Below are 6999 nucleotides of genomic sequence, written 5' to 3' on the forward strand. Positions count from 1 at the left end.
TTTACGACATCGTGGGAATCACTTTTTTTTGGCTGCACCTAGACAAAATCTGGCATCATATTCGGTTTCAGCACGTCGAATAACCAAGGAAACTGATGCAACATCGTTTTCTTCGCGACCACAGCTCACGAAAAACTCAATCGTAGAAGTTGATATTCGCGTTCGATATGATGGCATATAACTTGAGTACACATTGTCGTAGGCCGATGAAACCGCGTGCAATAGCTTCATCTCGTCGAACTACACGAGTGCAATGCGCTAAGTTTGCGTTTGAACGATTTGTCTTCGAGAAAAAGTCGATTATACATATGCGTTTTTACGACATCGTGGGAATCACTTTTTTTTGGCTGCACCTAGACAAAATCTGGCATCATATTCGGTTTCAGCACGTCGAATAACCAAGGAAACTGATGCAACATCGTTTTCTTCGCGACCACAGCTCACGAAAAACTCAATCATAGAAGTTGATATTCGCGTTCGATATGATGGCATATAACTTTAGTACACATTGTCGTAGGCCGATGAAACCGCGTGCAATAGCTTCGTCTCGTCGAACTACACGAGTGCAATGCGCTAAGTTTGCGTTTGAACGATTTGTCTTCGAGAAAAAGTCGATTATACATATCCGTTTTTACGACATCGTGGGAATCACTTTTTTTTGGCTGCACCTAGACAAAATCCGACATCATATTCGGTTTCAGCACGTCGAATAACCAAGGAAACTGATGCAACATCGTTTTCTTCGCGACCACAGCTCACGAAAAACTCAATCATAGAAGTTGATATTCGTGTTCGATATGATGGCATATAACTTTAGTACACATTGTCGTAGGCCGATGAAACCGCGTGCAATAGCTTCGTCTCGTCGAACTACACGAGTGCAATGCGCTAAGTTTGCGTTTGAACGATTTGTCTTCGAGAAAAAGTCGATTATACATATGCGTTTTTACGACATCGTGGGAATCACTTTTTTTTGGCTGCACCTAGACAAAATCTGGCATCATATTCGGTTTCAGCACGTCGAATAACCAAGGAAACTGATGCAACATCGTTTTCTTCGCGACCACAGCTCACGAAAAACTCAATCATAGAAGTTGATATTCGCGTTCGATATGATGGCATATAACTTGAGTACACATTGTGGTAGGCCGATGAAACCGCGTGCAATAGCTTCGTCTCGTCGAACTACACGAGTGCAATGCGCTAAGTTTGCGTTTGAACGATTTGTCTTCGAGAAAAAGTCGATTATACATATGCGTTTTTACGACATCGTGGGAATCACTTTTTTTTGGCTGCACCTAGACAAAATCTGGCATCATATTCGGTTTCAGCACGTCGAATAACCAAGGAAACTGATGCAACATCGTTTTCTTCGCGACCACAGCTCACGAAAAACTCAATCATAGAAGTTGATATTCGTGTTCGATATGATGGCATATAACTTGAGTACACATTGTCGTAGGCCGATGAGACCGCGTGCAATGGCTTCGTCTCGTCGAACTACACGAGTGCAATGCGCTAAGTTTGCGTTTGAACGATTTGTCTTCGAGAAAAAGTCGATTATACATATCCGTTTTTACGACATCGTGGGAATCACTTTTTTTTGGCTGCACCTAGACAAAATCTGGCATCATATTCGGTTTCAGCACGTCGAATAACCAAGGAAACTGATGCAACATCGTTTTCTTCGCGACCACAGCTCACGAAAAACTCAATCGTAGAAGTTGATATTCGCGTTCGATATGATGGCATATAACTTGAGTACACATTGTCGTAGGCCGATGAAACCGCGTGCAATAGCTTCATCTCGTCGAACTACACGAGTGCAATGCGCTAAGTTTGCGTTTGAACGATTTGTCTTCGAGAAAAAGTCGATTATACATATGCGTTTTTACGACATCGTGGGAATCACTTTTTTTTGGCTGCACCTAGACAAAATCTGGCATCATATTCGGTTTCAGCACGTCGAATAACCAAGGAAACTGATGCAACATCGTTTTCTTCGCGACCACAGCTCACGAAAAACTCAATCATAGAAGTTGATATTCGTGTTCGATATGATGGCATATAACTTTAGTACACATTGTCGTAGGCCGATGAAACCGCGTGCAATAGCTTCGTCTCGTCGAACTACACGAGTGCAATGCGCTAAGTTTGCGTTTGAACGATTTGTCTTCGAGAAAAAGTCGATTATACATATGCGTTTTTACGACATCGTGGGAATCACTTTTTTTTGGCTGCACCTAGACAAAATCTGGCATCATATTCGGTTTCAGCACGTCGAATAACCAAGGAAACTGATGCAACATCGTTTTCTTCGCGACCACAGCTCACGAAAAACTCAATCATAGAAGTTGATATTCGTGTTCGATATGATGGCATATAACTTGAGTACACATTGTCGTAGGCCGATGAGACCGCGTGCAATGGCTTCGTCTCGTCGAACTACACGAGTGCAATGCGCTAAGTTTGCGTTTGAACGATTTGTCTTCGAGAAAAAGTCGATTATACATATCCGTTTTTACGACATCGTGGGAATCACTTTTTTTTGGCTGCACCTAGACAAAATCTGGCATCATATTCGGTTTCAGCACGTCGAATAACCAAGGAAACTGATGCAACATCGTTTTCTTCGCGACCACAGCTCACGAAAAACTCAATCGTAGAAGTTGATATTCGCGTTCGATATGATGGCATATAACTTGAGTACACATTGTCGTAGGCCGATGAAACCGCGTGCAATAGCTTCATCTCGTCGAACTACACGAGTGCAATGCGCTAAGTTTGCGTTTGAACGATTTGTCTTCGAGAAAAAGTCGATTATACATATGCGTTTTTACGACATCGTGGGAATCACTTTTTTTTGGCTGCACCTAGACAAAATCTGGCATCATATTCGGTTTCAGCACGTCGAATAACCAAGGAAACTGATGCAACATCGTTTTCTTCGCGACCACAGCTCACGAAAAACTCAATCATAGAAGTTGATATTCGCGTTCGATATGATGGCATATAACTTTAGTACACATTGTCGTAGGCCGATGAAACCGCGTGCAATAGCTTCGTCTCGTCGAACTACACGAGTGCAATGCGCTAAGTTTGCGTTTGAACGATTTGTCTTCGAGAAAAAGTCGATTATACATATCCGTTTTTACGACATCGTGGGAATCACTTTTTTTTGGCTGCACCTAGACAAAATCCGACATCATATTCGGTTTCAGCACGTCGAATAACCAAGGAAACTGATGCAACATCGTTTTCTTCGCGACCACAGCTCACGAAAAACTCAATCATAGAAGTTGATATTCGTGTTCGATATGATGGCATATAACTTTAGTACACATTGTCGTAGGCCGATGAAACCGCGTGCAATAGCTTCGTCTCGTCGAACTACACGAGTGCAATGCGCTAAGTTTGCGTTTGAACGATTTGTCTTCGAGAAAAAGTCGATTATACATATGCGTTTTTACGACATCGTGGGAATCACTTTTTTTTGGCTGCACCTAGACAAAATCTGGCATCATATTCGGTTTCAGCACGTCGAATAACCAAGGAAACTGATGCAACATCGTTTTCTTCGCGACCACAGCTCACGAAAAACTCAATCATAGAAGTTGATATTCGCGTTCGATATGATGGCATATAACTTGAGTACACATTGTGGTAGGCCGATGAAACCGCGTGCAATAGCTTCGTCTCGTCGAACTACACGAGTGCAATGCGCTAAGTTTGCGTTTGAACGATTTGTCTTCGAGAAAAAGTCGATTATACATATGCGTTTTTACGACATCGTGGGAATCACTTTTTTTTGGCTGCACCTAGACAAAATCTGGCATCATATTCGGTTTCAGCACGTCGAATAACCAAGGAAACTGATGCAACATCGTTTTCTTCGCGACCACAGCTCACGAAAAACTCAATCATAGAAGTTGATATTCGTGTTCGATATGATGGCATATAACTTGAGTACACATTGTCGTAGGCCGATGAGACCGCGTGCAATGGCTTCGTCTCGTCGAACTACACGAGTGCAATGCGCTAAGTTTGCGTTTGAACGATTTGTCTTCGAGAAAAAGTCGATTATACATATCCGTTTTTACGACATCGTGGGAATCACTTTTTTTTGGCTGCACCTAGACAAAATCTGGCATCATATTCGGTTTCAGCACGTCGAATAACCAAGGAAACTGATGCAACATCGTTTTCTTCGCGACCACAGCTCACGAAAAACTCAATCGTAGAAGTTGATATTCGCGTTCGATATGATGGCATATAACTTGAGTACACATTGTCGTAGGCCGATGAAACCGCGTGCAATAGCTTCATCTCGTCGAACTACACGAGTGCAATGCGCTAAGTTTGCGTTTGAACGATTTGTCTTCGAGAAAAAGTCGATTATACATATGCGTTTTTACGACATCGTGGGAATCACTTTTTTTTGGCTGCACCTAGACAAAATCTGGCATCATATTCGGTTTCAGCACGTCGAATAACCAAGGAAACTGATGCAACATCGTTTTCTTCGCGACCACAGCTCACGAAAAACTCAATCATAGAAGTTGATATTCGCGTTCGATATGATGGCATATAACTTTAGTACACATTGTCGTAGGCCGATGAAACCGCGTGCAATAGCTTCGTCTCGTCGAACTACACGAGTGCAATGCGCTAAGTTTGCGTTTGAACGATTTGTCTTCGAGAAAAAGTCGATTATACATATCCGTTTTTACGACATCGTGGGAATCACTTTTTTTTGGCTGCACCTAGACAAAATCCGACATGATATTCGGTTTCAGCACGTCGAATAACCAAGGAAACTGATGCAACATCGTTTTCTTCGCGACCACAGCTCACGAAAAACTCAATCATAGAAGTTGATATTCGTGTTCGATATGATGGCATATAACTTTAGTACACATTGTCGTAGGCCGATGAAACCGCGTGCAATAGCTTCATCTCGTCGAACTACACGAGTGCAATGCGCTAAGTTTGCGTTTGAACGATTTGTCTTCGAGAAAAAGTCGATTATACATATCCGTTTTTACGACATCGTGGGAATCACTTTTTTTTGGCTGCACCTAGACAAAATCCGACATCATATTCGGTTTCAGCACGTCGAATAACCAAGTAAACTGATGCAACATCGTTTTCTTCGCGACCACAGCTCACGAAAAACTCAATCATAGAAGTTGATATTCGCGTTCGATATGATGGCATATAACTTTAGTACACATTGTCGTAGGCCGATGAAACCGCGTGCAATAGCTTCGTCTCGTCGAACTACACGAGTGCAATGCGCTGAGTTTGCGTTTTAACGATTTGTCTTCAAGAAAAAGTCGATTATACATATCCGTTTTTACGACATCGTGGGAATCACTTTTTTTTTGGCTGCACCTAGACAAAATCTGGCATCATATTCGGTTTCAGCACGTCGAATAACCAAGGAAACTGATGCAACATCGTTTTCTTCGCGACCACAGCTCACGAAAAACTCAATCATAGAAGTTGATATTCGTGTTCGATATGATGGCATATAACTTGAGTACACATTGTCGTAGGCCGATGAGACCGCGTGCAATGGCTTCGTCTCGTCGAACTACACGAGTGCAATGCGCTAAGTTTGCGTTTGAACGATTTGTCTTCGAGAAAAAGTCGATTATACATATCCGTTTTTACGACATCGTGGGAATCACTTTTTTTTGGCTGCACCTAGACAAAATCTGGCATCATATTCGGTTTCAGCACGTCGAATAACCAAGGAAACTGATGCAACATCGTTTTCTTCGCGACCACAGCTCACGAAAAACTCAATCGTAGAAGTTGATATTCGCGTTCGATATGATGGCATATAACTTGAGTACACATTGTCGTAGGCCGATGAAACCGCGTGCAATAGCTTCATCTCGTCGAACTACACGAGTGCAATGCGCTAAGTTTGCGTTTGAACGATTTGTCTTCGAGAAAAAGTCGATTATACATATGCGTTTTTACGACATCGTGGGAATCACTTTTTTTTGGCTGCACCTAGACAAAATCTGGCATCATATTCGGTTTCAGCACGTCGAATAACCAAGGAAACTGATGCAACATCGTTTTCTTCGCGACCACAGCTCACGAAAAACTCAATCATAGAAGTTGATATTCGCGTTCGATATGATGGCATATAACTTTAGTACACATTGTCGTAGGCCGATGAAACCGCGTGCAATAGCTTCGTCTCGTCGAACTACACGAGTGCAATGCGCTAAGTTTGCGTTTGAACGATTTGTCTTCGAGAAAAAGTCGATTATACATATCCGTTTTTACGACATCGTGGGAATCACTTTTTTTTGGCTGCACCTAGACAAAATCCGACATCATATTCGGTTTCAGCACGTCGAATAACCAAGGAAACTGATGCAACATCGTTTTCTTCGCGACCACAGCTCACGAAAAACTCAATCATAGAAGTTGATATTCGTGTTCGATATGATGGCATATAACTTTAGTACACATTGTCGTAGGCCGATGAAACCGCGTGCAATAGCTTCGTCTCGTCGAACTACACGAGTGCAATGCGCTAAGTTTGCGTTTGAACGATTTGTCTTCGAGAAAAAGTCGATTATACATATGCGTTTTTACGACATCGTGGGAATCACTTTTTTTTGGCTGCACCTAGACAAAATCTGGCATCATATTCGGTTTCAGCACGTCGAATAACCAAGGAAACTGATGCAACATCGTTTTCTTCGCGACCACAGCTCACGAAAAACTCAATCATAGAAGTTGATATTCGCGTTCGATATGATGGCATATAACTTGAGTACACATTGTGGTAGGCCGATGAAACCGCGTGCAATAGCTTCGTCTCGTCGAACTACACGAGTGCAATGCGCTAAGTTTGCGTTTGAACGATTTGTCTTCGAGAAAAAGTCGATTATACATATGCGTTTTTACGACATCGTGGGAATCACTTTTTTTTGGCTGCACCTAGACAAAATCTGGCATCATATTCGGTTT

This window comes from Diachasmimorpha longicaudata, unplaced genomic scaffold (assembly GCF_034640455.1).
Source record: "Diachasmimorpha longicaudata isolate KC_UGA_2023 unplaced genomic scaffold, iyDiaLong2 ctg00000069.1, whole genome shotgun sequence".
Taxonomy (NCBI): Eukaryota; Metazoa; Arthropoda; class Insecta; order Hymenoptera; family Braconidae; genus Diachasmimorpha; species Diachasmimorpha longicaudata.